Source organism: Suncus etruscus, chromosome 11 (assembly GCF_024139225.1).
Source record: "Suncus etruscus isolate mSunEtr1 chromosome 11, mSunEtr1.pri.cur, whole genome shotgun sequence".
Taxonomy (NCBI): Eukaryota; Metazoa; Chordata; class Mammalia; order Eulipotyphla; family Soricidae; genus Suncus; species Suncus etruscus.
This window is the reverse complement of record NC_064858.1, coordinates 27,945,459-27,959,676: the sequence shown is the minus strand read 5'-3', so window position 1 is coordinate 27,959,676 and position 14,218 is coordinate 27,945,459.

Genomic DNA, 14,218 nt, shown 5'->3' with positions numbered 1-14,218 from the left:
TAATCACTGTTATTTTTGAGATTCATTCAACTAAATCCAGTCACTTGTGTCCATCCCTTGAGCTATGATTGAAAGAAGACTCTGAAATGCCTCACACATCTCTAAAATCTGATACAATGCAATGATCTAGATAGCATTTCTCAGCTGGGTACAATGTAGCTTATGAGGGCTATCAAGATTTTTAGGGGGGTCACAGGTAATGCCAGTTATGTGTGTGGGGTTTTACATCACAAGACAAGAGACTCAACCACTCTAGGATAGGAAAGATACATGCCAAGAGAGAAAAAGGTTGATAACCCCTTCTTAAGAGGCACTGATACAGATGGATATACAAAAGTCTTTCATTCACTGGAAATCTTGTCCAAACTGTTATCAGTCAGCATGACTTCAGAAATTAGGAAGATATACAAGAGGGAGAGTACAGTAGGGAGAGTGCTTGCTTTGTATGCAGCTGACCTAAGTTTGATCTCTTGCATTCTATATAGGTACACTTAGCATTGTTAAAAATTCCTAAGTGCAGAGCAAAAAATCCCTGAGAACTGCTGGGCATGCCCCCCCCCCCCAAAAAAAAAAAACCAACAATAACAAAACCTCCAAAGGTAAGGAGAAAAAGCTTGACTGCCTTCTTAGAAAGTGGCACAAGCATCCATTTTTGGCTTTAGACCCTATGGTTTACCTCTACTTTTAGTCTGTAATGTGTTTATATGTCTGGGGAACTAGAGGGGGATCTAAAGGTAAACTTGTTCCATAAATTTGAGTATCTAGTTATCAGAAGCTTTCTGTTATATTTCAAAGTTAGAATTAAATTTAATTGCTAAGTTCCTTGTTCTTGGGTCGCTGTTTCTCTCAAAGTCAGTCACCATTCCCAGAGCAAGGTAAAAAATATGCCCTAATTGTCTCTGTTAAATCCAGGCTAAATTCTGGAGATAAAGAATTAAACAAGATGGTGGAATATCAGTTTCCTATTGATAAAGGAATAGAATTCTCATCTCCAAATTACTAGATAAAATATTATAAAACATGGAATATGTAAACTATGTTGTGAAGTATGGAAACAGTGGAATATAAATCATCTTTTAAATAAGATAGAACATTGACTTTAGCAACAGCCTGAATAGATATTAAGGTACAATCCATAACCAGAATCTAGAAGCAACCCAATTGCCTGAAAAAGATGAGTAAATAAAAAAAACTATGGCAGGTGTCCATAGCTACAGCACATTGGGTAGAGTATTTGCTTTATATGCAGCTGAGTTCATTCTTCATTCTTCATTGAGTTTATTCTTCAACATCCCATAAGGTCCCCGGAGCCTGCCAGGAGAAATTTCTAAGCACAGAGCCAGGGAAACCCCTAAGTACAAACAAAAAACAACTATGGTATATCTACACAATAGAATACTATGGTTGTTTGGGGTGTTTATTATTACAAATGAATTTCAGGAGTGTTTTATCCACTTCTTTGAAGAATGTCATGGGTATCCTAAAGAAGTTGCAGTAAATCTGTAAAAATGCTTTGGGGAGTATTGCCATTTTAATGATGTTAATCCTCTCAACCCATAAACAGGGTATGTGTATCCATTTCCTTGTGTCCTCTTTTAGTTCTTGAAGCAGAGTTTTCTAGTTTTATTTTTATAAGTCTTTCATATCTTAAGTTAAGTTGACTTTAAAGTATTTGAGTTCCTGTGGCACTAATGTGTAGACAAAGCAACCCAGAGAAAAAAATGAAGATGGGAAACTTCACTTTTCCTAACTTTAAATTGTATTGCAAAGCAATAGTAATTAAAACAGCATGGTACTGAAATAAAGGCAGACCCTCAGATCAATGAAATTGACTTGAGTATTCAGAGAATGTTCCCCAGACATACAATCAATACAAAATGGATCAAGAAAAGTCTCTTCAACAAGTGTTGTTTGGACAACTGGTCAGCCACATGCTGAAAAGCAAACTTGGACACCCATCTAAAACTATGCTCCAAGGTCAAATTCAATTGGATTAAAGACCTTGATACCAGACCTGGAACCATAAGGTATATAGAACACATAGGTAAAACACTCCATGATTTTGAGACTAAAGGCATCTTCCAAGAGGAAACATTGCAAGGAAGAAAACACTTCAAGGAAACATCTTCAAGGAAGAAGGGGAAGAAGAAAGAAGGAGAAGGAGGGAAAGGAGGAGGAAGAATTGGAGAAGAAAGAGAAGGAGGTCTGCCATAGAAGCAGGCAGGGGAGATGGAGTGGGAAGGACAAAAGGAAAACTAAAGATATCGATGACAGGAAATGGGCACTGGTGAAGGGTATTGTTATATTGTTATATGACTGAAACTCAATCATAACTAACTTTTTATAACTGTACAGTTAATAGGTGATTCAATTAAAGTTTTTTTTCTTAAAAATAAAAGAGATAAGGTTTGGCGTATATATACACAAGGGAAACAAGTTACAAGAAAAATGAAAACTTCACATTTGCTACAACATGAATGTAATTAGAGTGTGTTCCATTAGATGTAATAAGTGAGGAGAAAGACACATGGAGGATTATTTTTTTTCAGGGTATCTAAAAATTTCTCTTTTTTCTTTATTTAAACAACTTGATTACAAATATGATTGTGATTAGGTTTCAGTCATGTAAAGAACAGCCCCTTCACCAGTGCAACATTCCCACCACCAATGTCCCAAATCTCCCACCATCACACCCCACCCCCACCTGTACTCCAGACAGGCTTTCCAGTTCCCTCATTCATTCACATGATTATGGTAGTTCTAAGTGTAGTTATTTCTATAACTGCACTCACCACTCTTTGTGGTGAGCTTCATGAAGTGAGCTGGAAGTTCCAGCCCTCCTCTCATTGTCTCTGAGGATTGTTGCAAAAATGACTTTTATTTTTCTTAAAACCCATAGATGAGTGAGACTATTCTGCGTCTCTCTCTCCCTCTGACTTATTTCACTCAGCATGATAGATTCCATGTACATCCATGAATAGGAAAATTTCATGACTTCATCTCTCCTGATGGCTGCATAATATTCCATCGTGTATATGTACCACAGTTTCTTTAGCCATTCATCTGTTGAAGGGCTTGTTGTTTCTTGGTTGTTTCCAGAGCCTGGCTATTGTGACTAGTGCTGTAATAAATATAGGTGTGAGGAAGGGATTTTTGTATTGCATTCTTGTGTTCCTAGGGTATATCCCTAGAAGTGGAATAGCTGGGTCGAATGGGATCTTCTTTTCCAGTTTTTGGAGAAATCTCCATATCGCTTTCCATAGAGATTGGACTAGACGCATTCCCACCAGCAGTGAATAAGAGTTCCTTTCTCATGGAGGACTATTTTATACTTATATGAGGCAAAAGAAAACACAAGAAGGGAACAAATTCAAATGAAAACAAATCCTTGAAAGCCTCGACAACAAATGTTGAGAAAACTAGTCAACCACATGCAAAACAGTGCATTCAGATTTCTACTTAATGCTATTCACTAGAGTCAAATCACAATGGATTTAAAATCTTGGTATCAGACAGGAAACAAGAAGGTACATCACTAATCAACAGGGAGATGCAAATCAAAAGAACAGTGAGATATCGTTTCACACCATAGATACTGGGACACAAACAACCAAGGCTAATACAAATATGGGGAGGAAAAGGACTCTATTTCCTTGCTGGTGGGAATGCTGACTGGTTCAGCCTTTTTGTTAAACAATATGGATATTCCTCAAAAAGCTGGAAATATGATCTAGCAATGCCACTCCTAGGGGTATACCCTAGGAATACAAAAAAACACAATACAAAAATGCCATCTGGACATTTAGGTTCATCACAGCACTATTTACAACAGCAAGAATCTGAAAATAACCCAAATGTCTGAGAACAGATGAGTAGCTAAAGAAACTATGGTTCATCTATACAATGGAATGCTATGCAATTTTTGTGAAAAATGAAGCCATTAAATTTGCTTATACATGGATGGACATGAAGACTATTATGCTGAGTGAAATGAGTCAGAGGGAGAGGGATAAAATAAAATAATCTCACTCATTTATGGGATATAAGAAAAATAAAAGATAGTGTGACAATAATATCCAGATATGATAGAGAGGAAGGCTAGGAAGGCCAACAATGGTAGGAATCTTGCTATAAATATTGGTGCAGTGCAGTTAGGGCAGAGAAGAAAGCAACACTGTGACAATGATAGAACTGATCACTCAGGACAACTGGGTTTTGAATATGGATAAAATGTTTTGCACAATATTCTTTCGTTAACAATAGTGCAACAAACTACTATGTCTAGAAAGGAAAAAAGAAAGAAAAGGAGAGATAAAATATATAGAACAAAAGAAAGGGAGACGGAAGCAAAATGCCTGCTTCTAGGGGGGCTGTGGGGGGCGGGGACCAGAGACATTGATGGTGGAAAATGTTCATGGGTGATCTGTGGTTTACATTTTAAGACTGAAACTCAATTGTGAACGGCTTTGTAATCACATTGTTTGAATTCTTTATAAAAAAGAGAAAGCAAATTCTTGATATCTGACCATATTACTGAGGATTTAGAAGAGGAAGGGTTTAAATGGGTTGTGGTCTTCAGTGGAATGTGGAGGAGGATATTAGGACTTTGGTGATGGATACAGAGTGATAACATGCAATTTATATAGGTATAAATTCAATCTCTAAACCACAGAGTAAAACAATCCAACTTTACCTCAAAAATAACAAACAGACTTTAGATGAATGGTTTGTTTTGTGGTAGAAACTAATCATCGCAATGAAACATTTAACAGAACATTGATCTCACAAAATTCCCTGGGTAGAAAAAATGGTTTAGGGGCCTTGATGAATCAAAATTTGTAATTCGGCAAGTCTTCGAGAATATTTGTTACTAGCATTCTCAAGAATTTCCAGGTGATTCCAATAATCATATTCATCACTACATTTATCATATTCATAATACTACATAATACTACAATTATCATATTCATCACTACACATTTAAGGTTTTATACATATCAGGTTTTTGCCTAGGCAATGACTTAATCTGAAATCTCTATTTTTATTTCAGTCTTTCTACTATATGCTTACTATTTTTTTTATAGGAACCAAACCTGCCAGCTTGGCCTCATGGTTGGCTTTCCTCAGGCTAATGTCCACCCATGTTAAGCTTTAAATGAACAAATAGCTTTATTTCATTGAAATGTTTCATAACTAAAACACATTTAATCTGATTAAATATAACTTTTGTAGGGATCATGTAGTACAAGAAATCGAAATTAAGTACTCATATATGCCAGACCTATGCTCACTTTGGGTTTTCTCAGAGAGTGTTACACTTTGGTTTTTTGGTTTTCTGAATATCTATTTAGAAAAAATATTGGATAAATATCTGATAGATATTTGTTCTTTGGGATTTTTTTCTTTGCTAAATTGAAGTGAAAAATAAATAGGTTTCATAGTATTCTGGAGTCAAGTAAAATGAAAGACAAACTTGCCACTCTTCCTTGAATTAAAGTTGTTTAGGTAAAGACAAAGGAGTTTAAATGAAGCAGTTGCTGAATAGTAGACTTTATTGTTTTCTTCCTGTCTACTAAGTAAAGGTACCTCTATCGATATATGCTACTCATAACTATCCAGTATCATAGGTTTTATATAATGTGATAATATGTCCCACATTTCACTTTTTTTCACCAATATATTATACCTTTCCTAAAGTTGAAGAATTGGAACCAGATTCAGTGTTTATTTTCCAGCAAGTAGCTAATGAAGTAAAATATATTCCTGTGCAGCAGTGCTAAAGAGAAATATTACTCCATTAGGTGTTTTGTTTTAAGAAGCATTTTTAACTATCACCAAACTGTTAATGAAGTTTAACAGTATGAAGGAGAATTTTTATCTCTAACATAGTCTTCATTCTAATAAAAAAAAATGTGTGCCTTCATCCTACTGAATATTTTCAGGCCAATGATGGTATAAAATATGAGATTTAGAGAGAGTGGTTCAGTTAAGCATTCAAAATTGCTTTGGGGTAATGATGCTACAAACATATAGCTTTGAATGAATAAGTTATTGAATACATATCTCTATAACTGTCCTTGCATAGAAAGTATAAAATATTCAACTCAAAAAGTAGTTCTAATTTTGTGAAATTATTTCTTGCTTTGATCTACTACTAGTTACTTGTTTATTCAAGGTAAATACTTAAACTTGTTGCAAAATATCAAGTTATAATTATTAATTAATAAATGCAAGAAGATTTTGCTGAAACACAGCTTAAAGTTAGAGGAAACATTTTAGTCATTAGTTTATGCTAATTTATTTTTATTTTGGGGAGAAGGATGTTGTGGCTACATCCAATTGTGTTCAGGGAGTATCCCTAGTTTTGTGTTCAGGAGTGACCCTTAACTGTGCTCAGGGGATCATAAGTGCTTGTGAGATTAAAAACAACAACAATGGGGCATACATGCCTTGCATGAATACAAGTCAAATATCATACTTCCTTTATCACCTTTTCAGCTCATGTGCTATTTTAGTTTTGTTTGTTTGTTAAACACAGAACAGAATAATGCAATTTGTTGACATAGTTGCCAAAACTGATGGACTGCAATAACAGAATGGATTTTTCTTTCTTCTTTTTCTTCTTACTTAGTTTTCTTTTTTTTTTTAATTTTTATTTTGATCATAGTGGTTTACATAGTGTTGACAATAATATTTTAGGTACATATTTACATAAAATCAGGGGGGATTCCCATCACCAAATTGTCCTCCCTACACCTCCGTTTCTGTCCTACCTCCCATTTCCTCTTCCCTCACCCCAGGTCGGCTAGAATATGTGGTCCCCTCTGTATCTAACCCACAACTTAGTAGTCTTGCACCTGTTTGGTCTTGATGCCTCCCTTAGTTCCCCCTCTAACTGGAGGCAGGACTAGCTAGTTCAAGTTGTGTGGTTTTGTTTGAAAAAGAGAAAAGTAATAAACTGGGGTAAGGGTCTAATACCCCGAAACTGGGTGGAATCCTTCCAGAGGCTCTCATCATCGATTTGAGAGATGGAGAAAAAGAAGGTGAAACACTCCACCAGTACCAAAAGAAGTGTCAAATATCCAGTGAGGGCTTGAGCTATATCGATAAGCACCACAAAAAAACAAAAACAAAAACAAAAACAAAAAAACAGGCAAACAAACAAACAAACAACAAAAAGCAAAACAAACAAAAACCAAACAAAAACAAACAAACAAACAAAACACGCCATGGTCTTGAAATGAGAAACATGGCATAGCACATAACGAAAGAAAAGAAAGGAAGAGAAAATATAAGTATGATTGGGGACAATTTCAATAATCACTCCCAAACAGAGAAATCGACCAAAATAGATAGGTGAATAAAAATAATAATAACAATAATAAATGGAGGTAAAAAAAATATATAGATAATAACCAAGGTTTTGTGCTTTTTGTATTTTTATTTTTTCCCTCCTGCCCAGGCACAGTAAATATTGGGGTCATTCGAAAAGGAATTCACTTGGCCTAAGAGATATGGGGTTTCTCCGTCCTTGGAGCATACTGTCATGGGATCAACACTAGACTTTGCTCAGGAACCTTTACTCTCCCGGTGGTGTTTTTTTTTTGTTTTTTTTTTTTGTTTGTTTTTTTTTTTTTGGTGTGTGGAAGATTTCTGTTCTGTGTTTAGAGGTCTCAGTATCTGCACAGATCCTGAGGTGGGACTTATGATGAAGTCAGTCTTTGTGGTTCTAGAGGTTCTGTTACCTCCGTGTCATTTTAATCCATCTTCTGTGGTTGGTGATCTTGGTCTTTGCACTGATCCTAGGGTGGCACCTAGGATAGCGTCTTTCTTTGTGCTTCCAAAAGTCCCGTTCAGTTACAATTTTCTCTGCCGGACCTTTGGGACTGGGGATCCTGATTATTGTGCAGGTCATAGTTCAAACCCTAAACTAGGGCTTTTTTTTTTTTTTTTTTTTTTTGGTCCCAAGATGTATACCGTCTGGTCGTAGTTCTAGCAGCCAGTCAACTATAAATCACGATCTTGGCTTTTGGACCTACCAAAGGGTGCCAAGACTTCTGGTTTTGTCTTGTCGTTAGCTGGTAAGGTAGGTTAATCTGCTCTAAGGTCAGGATGCTCGGATTTTCCTCATTGTCAGGAAATCATGTTAGAGTTGGCCCTTGTTGTTGACCCCGCAGTATTAAGGCTGTCCCGGCTGGGATTTGTTTCTTGCCGCTGTTGTGAGGAACTGTGCCGTTTCTATGTCTGGGATCCAGGGTTCAAAGCTGGATGAATGGTCTCTAATCACCTGAGGTCTAAGTTGATTCCACATGACATATTTTCAAGGTAGGAGATATCCCTGTATTGTAAACAACTATGAGTTCCCATCTCTAGTAGACAAGAGCTCTTTTTTTTTTTTAAATGTAAGATTTCCCCTTTATTTGGTGTGCCTTTGCAGGGGGAAGTGGTGCTACATTTTAATGTCTGTGTATTTGTGGGTGGACAGAGGGGATAACAGAAACAGGTCACATACCCAAAAGCGAGGAGAAAAAGAAAAAGAAAAAAAAAAAAGGAAACAAAAATGTATGCGCTCACAAATGTATATGTAGGACAAACATTTAAAAAATAAATTAATTAATTAAAAAAAATTAAAAAAAAATTTAAGGTGAGTTAGTGAGGTTTTTAAAGGACCAAAGTGGTGCAAAAGACTACCTTACATTTGGGGGAGAGTAGGTAAAGAGGTGGTGTATTACCAGTCTTATGCCAATGTTGGAGGTACAGTTTTTCCCATTGTCTTTTGGGTGTTTCTTGTGGTGTGTGGGTTCCCAGGCATCTTCCTATCCCACCCCCTGACCATCTTCAGATTGGTAAAAATTTGCGGCAGGGAGGTCTTGGAAGAGTTCTTGCGTTGGGGATACTTTTGGACCTAGGTCCGGTTTCAAGAAACAGTCCACGTTAGGGGGAGTTGGTAGGGAAGGGCGCACAGCATGAGTCCGCAGGGAGTTGGCTGTCTTTTCTTGCAGGAGACGAGGTGTGGGTTTGACTGGGTGTCCCCTCGCCTGGGTGCTGGGTACTGTTTCGTTGGGTAGGAGGTCGGTCTTGATGCCTAATAGATTGAGGATTAGGGCGAAGAGTTTTAATATGGTGGGAGATCTGGATGGAATTGAGGGGTGAAGGGATAGTTGGATTTCCAGAGGGGAGACAGGGGAAGGTATATGGGAGGGGTATGCAGGGAGAGAAAAGAGAAAATACCTTAGAAAGAAAAGGAGAAGAGAAAGGGGAAAAAGTAAAGAGAAGAATAGAATTAAAAAAAAAAGTAGTGAGAAGAGAGGAGAGAATAGCAAGGGAATGCTGGTTAGGTTGAATGTGTTCGAAGAATAGAGCCTGTAGTTTAAGTCTGTACATTGCAGGCACTGCTTCGGTGGTCTGACTGGTCACGTGCTTCAATTCCTAAAAGAAGGTATAACCTAGAGATAAAGTATATGTTAGAGAGTTTTCTCGTGGCCCTCTCGTAGTGCATGCTATGTATGGTATCTCGTGTGGTATCCCGAGTTGCCATCTTAGTTTGTCCGCCCTTTGTATCCAAGGGCGCCTGTGGGCAGAAAAGCTGAGAGGTTATTTAAAATATAGTAAGATAAAGGCATTAAAACATAGTGTTATGGTATGTTGCCATTGCAGTTGTGATTTCCCTTGGTGTTCTATACTTGTGTTCCTGTATACGAACTCTAAGGGATTATTGTGGGCCTTTGTTTTGGAAGTCTGAATACATACCTGTTCTCTTAATGCTGTTGTTTCTGTTGTTGCTGTTTTCTTTGTGGTATAATGTGTTGTCAAGTGTTTGTGTTGCTCCTTTTTCATGAATTTTGGACACTGCTCCCACGTATATGTTGAGTGTTACAGTGTTCGAAGTTTCTACCCTGTTAAACCCTGTTATTTGATTGTTAGGTATTAGTTGTGTTTAAACTATATGTTCTAGGTGTTTCAGAATAGTGCCACCATTCTGTGTTTATCTTTTGTCTTCTGACTTACTTCGTTTAACATAACATGATCTAAGTCCATCCATGTTGCTGCAAAGTCTGTGATTGTATCGTTTCTGACTGCCATGTAATATTCCATTGTGTATATGTACCACATCTTAATGATCCATTCATCTGTTGTTGGACATCGAGGTTGGTTCCACGATTTGGCTATTATACTGAGTGCTGCGATAAATAGTGGGGTGCATACGTATTTTGGAATGAATGCCCTTCCATCTTGGGGGTATATGCCTAGGAGAGCAATTGCTGGGTCAAATGGCAGCTCAATTCTGAGTTCTTTGAGCACTCTCCAGACTTTTCTCCATAGATGTTGGACTAGGGGGCATTCCCACCAGCAGTGGATGAGAGTTCCTTTCATACCGCATCCCCGCCAACAAAGGTTGTTTCCATTATTTTTGATGTGAGCCATCCTCACTGGTGTAAGGTGGTATCTCATTGTTGTCTTGATTTGGATCTCCCTGATGATGAGTGAAGGTGAGCATGTTTTCATGTGTTTGTTGGCCATCCTTCTGTCTTCCTCAGAGAAGTGTCTATTCATTTCATCTCCCCATTTTTTTATGGCTTTATTTGGTTTTGAGGGTCTCAGCTTTCTGAGTGCTTTGTATGTTCTAGATATCAGGCCTTTATCTGATATGTCGAGTGAAAAGATTTTTTCCCATTCTGTTAGCTGTCTTCTTGCGTTAAGTAGGGTTTGTTTTGCCATGCAGAAGCTTTTTAGTTTGATGTAGTCCCATTTCTTTATATTACATGCTAAAGTTCTTGCCATTGGTGCTCCATTCTCAAAGACCTTTTTGATATATAGGTCTTCGAGTGTTCTGCCTATTTTATTCTCGATAAACTTTATAGATTCGGGTCTAATTTCAAGGTCTTTGATCCATTTTGAGTTGACTTTTGTATAAGGGGTGAGATATGGGTCGATTTTCACTTTCTTACATGTGGTTTTCCAGTTGTACCAACACCATTTGTTGAATAGGCTTTCTTTGTTCCATTTCAAATTCTTGCCTCTTTTATCAAATATTAGTTGGCTGTATATCTGGGGGTTTATGTCTGGGAATTCTGTTCTGACCCACTGGTCTGAGGTCCTGTCTCTGTTCCAGTACCATGCTGTTTTAATTACTATGGCTTTATAGTATAGTTTCAAGTTAGGTAAGGAGATGCCTCCCAGCTTCTTGTTTTTCAATATGTCTTTGGCTATCCTGGCTCTTTTGTGGTTCCAGATGAATTTTGTGATTGATTGTTCTATTTCTTTAAAGAATTGTGTCTGGATTTGGATAGGGATTGCATTAAATCTATATAGAAGTTTGGGTAAGATAGTCATTTTGACTATGTTAATTCTACCTATCCATGAGCATGGGATGTTCTTCCATTTCTTTAGATCGTCTTCAATTTCTTTCTGAAGTGTTTTGAAGTTTTCCTGGTATAGGTCTTTCACTTCTCTTGTAAGGTTGATTCCTAGATACTTGATATTTTTTGATACTATCTTGAATGGAATTGTATTTTTAATCTCTCTCTCCTCAACATCATTGTTTGTATATAGAAACGCTACTGTCTTTTGTGTATTGACTTTGTATCCAGCCACTTTGCTGTATTGGTTGATTGTTTCTAGGAGTTTTACTGTGGACTCTTTAGGGTTTTTGATGTAGATCATCATATCGTCGGCAAATAGAGATAGCTTGTGTTCCTCTTTCCCTACTTGAATTCCTTTGATTCCCTTCTCTTGTCGGATTGCTATTGCTAGGACTTCTAAGGTTATATTGAATAAGAGTGGAGAGAGTGGACAGCCTTGTCTAGTTCCTGACCTTAGTGGGAATGCTTCTAGTTTCTCACCATTAAGTATTATGTTGGCTATAGGCTTTTCATATATAGCTGTAACTATTTTGAGGAAGGTTCCTTCTAACCCTATTTTGCTGAGTGTCTTTAGCATGAAAGGATGTTGGATTTTGTCAAACGCCTTCTCTGCGTCGATTGATATGATAAAGTGGTTTTTGTCTTTCATGTTGTTGATGTGATGTATCATGTTGATTGATTTGCGTATGTTGAACCAACCTTGCATTCCTGGTATGAATCCTACTTGGTCGTGATGAATGATCTTTTTGATGAAGTGTTGGATTCGGTTTGCTAAGATTTTGTTGAGAATTTTTGCATCTATGTTCATTAGTGAGATTGGTCTGTAGTTTTCTTTCTTGGTGGTGTCTTTGCCTTCTTTGGGAATGAGTGTGATATTAGCCTCATAAAAGGAGTTGGGGAGGATTCCTGTTTTTTCTATGGTTTGGAAAAGCCTATGGAAAAGTGGTAGTAAGTCTTCTTGAAATGTTTGATAGAATTCACCTGTAAATCCATCTGGGCCTGGGCTTTTGTTCTTAGGGAGTTTTTTAATTACATCTTCAATTTCCTCTGAGGTGATTGGACTGTTTAGACTTTCTAGATCTTCCTTTTCCAGACTTGGAAGAGGGTGTTTGTCCAAGAATCTGTCAATTTCTACTGGGTTCTCTAGCCTAGTTGAGTAGAGTTGTTCATAATATGATCTCATGATATGTTGTATTTCTTGGGGTTCTGTTGTAATCTCTCCCCTTTCATTTGTGATCCTACTGATTTGGGTGTTTTCCCTCTTTTTTTGGTGAGTTTTGCCAATGGTTTGTCTATCTTGTTTATTTTTTCGAAAAACCAACTCCTGGTCTCATTGATTTTTTTGTATTGTTTTCTTAGTTTCGATGTTGTTTATTTCTGCTCTGGTTTTTATTATTTCTTGCCTTCTGGTTGTGGTTGGATTTCTCTGTTGCTGTTGCTCCAATTCTTTGAGGTGATCTTTTAAACTGTTGGTTTTGTTATTTTCCTGTTTCTTGACATAGGCCTGTATTGCTATGTGTTTCCCCCTAATTACTGCTTTTGCTGTGTCCCATAAATTTTGACATGTTGTCTCTTCATTGTCATTTGTCTCAAGGAATCTTTTTATTTCTTCCTTGAGTTGTTCTTTGATCCAGGTGTTGTTGAGCAGCATGTTATTTAATCTCCAGGTATTAGTTTTTCTCCATTGCTTCTTCTTGATATCAATTTTAACCTCTGTTGCATAGTGATCTGAAAGGGTACTTCTAATGATCCTTACCTTTGTGGTCTTATATAGGTTGGCTTTGTATCCTAAGACATGGTCTATTCTGGAGAAGGTTCCATGTGGGTTTGAGAAGAATGTGTATTCTGCTTTCTGGGGATGGAGGGCCCTATATAAGTCTATTAGCCCTAAATCTTCTAATTTTTCATTTAGAGCTCTTATTTCTTTGCTATTTTTCTGTTTGGTGGATCTGTCCAGTGGTGATAGTGGAGTATTCAGGTCCCCTACTATTATCACATTTCCCTTCATGTGTTTCTCCAGGTTTGCCAGTAATTGCCTCACATATTTTGCTGACTCTAGATTAGGTGCATATATATTGACCAGGGTTAGTGTTTCTTGATCTAATGTTCCCCTGACCAGTAAGTAGTGACCTCTTTGTCTCTGATCACTTTCTTGAGGTTGAATACAATTTGGTCTGATATAAGAATTGCTGTCCCTGCTCTTTTTTGTTTTCCATTGGCCTGGATGATTACTTTCCATCCTTTTATTCTAAGCCTGTGCTTATCCTGTAACTGTAGGTGTGTTTCTTGTAGACAGCAGAAGTCCGGTTTATTTTTCCTAACTCAGTTCTCTACTATGTGTCTTTTAATTGGAGAGTTTAGTTCGTTAACATTTAGGGAAATTATTGATAGAGAGGACTGTTGTGCAGTTGTATTGTGTGGGGTGGTTGTTGTTACAATCGGGGGTTTGGATTGTGTAATTCGTCTCTGAGTAAGTCGCTTAGGATCGGCTTAGTTTGCACAAATAGTTCAAGTTCGTTCATATTTGAGAATGTTTTTAGTCTGCCCTCCCATATGAATGATAGTTTTGCTGGGTATTGGACCCTGGGTTGGAAATTTCTTTCATTCAGTCGTTTAAATATGTCATTCCACTGTCTTCTTGCTTGAATTATTTCAAATGGGAGATCTGGTTTGATTCTTATGTCTTTTCCTTTGTACTTGAGGTTTTTTTTCTCCCTTATTGCTTTCAGGAGTTCCTCTTTCTCTTTGTTTTTTGCCATTTGGATTATTATGTGTCTTGGTGTGGGTTTATTAGGGTCTATTTTATTAGGGACTCTCTTGACTTCCTGGATTTGTCCTGAATTGTCTTTCCAGAG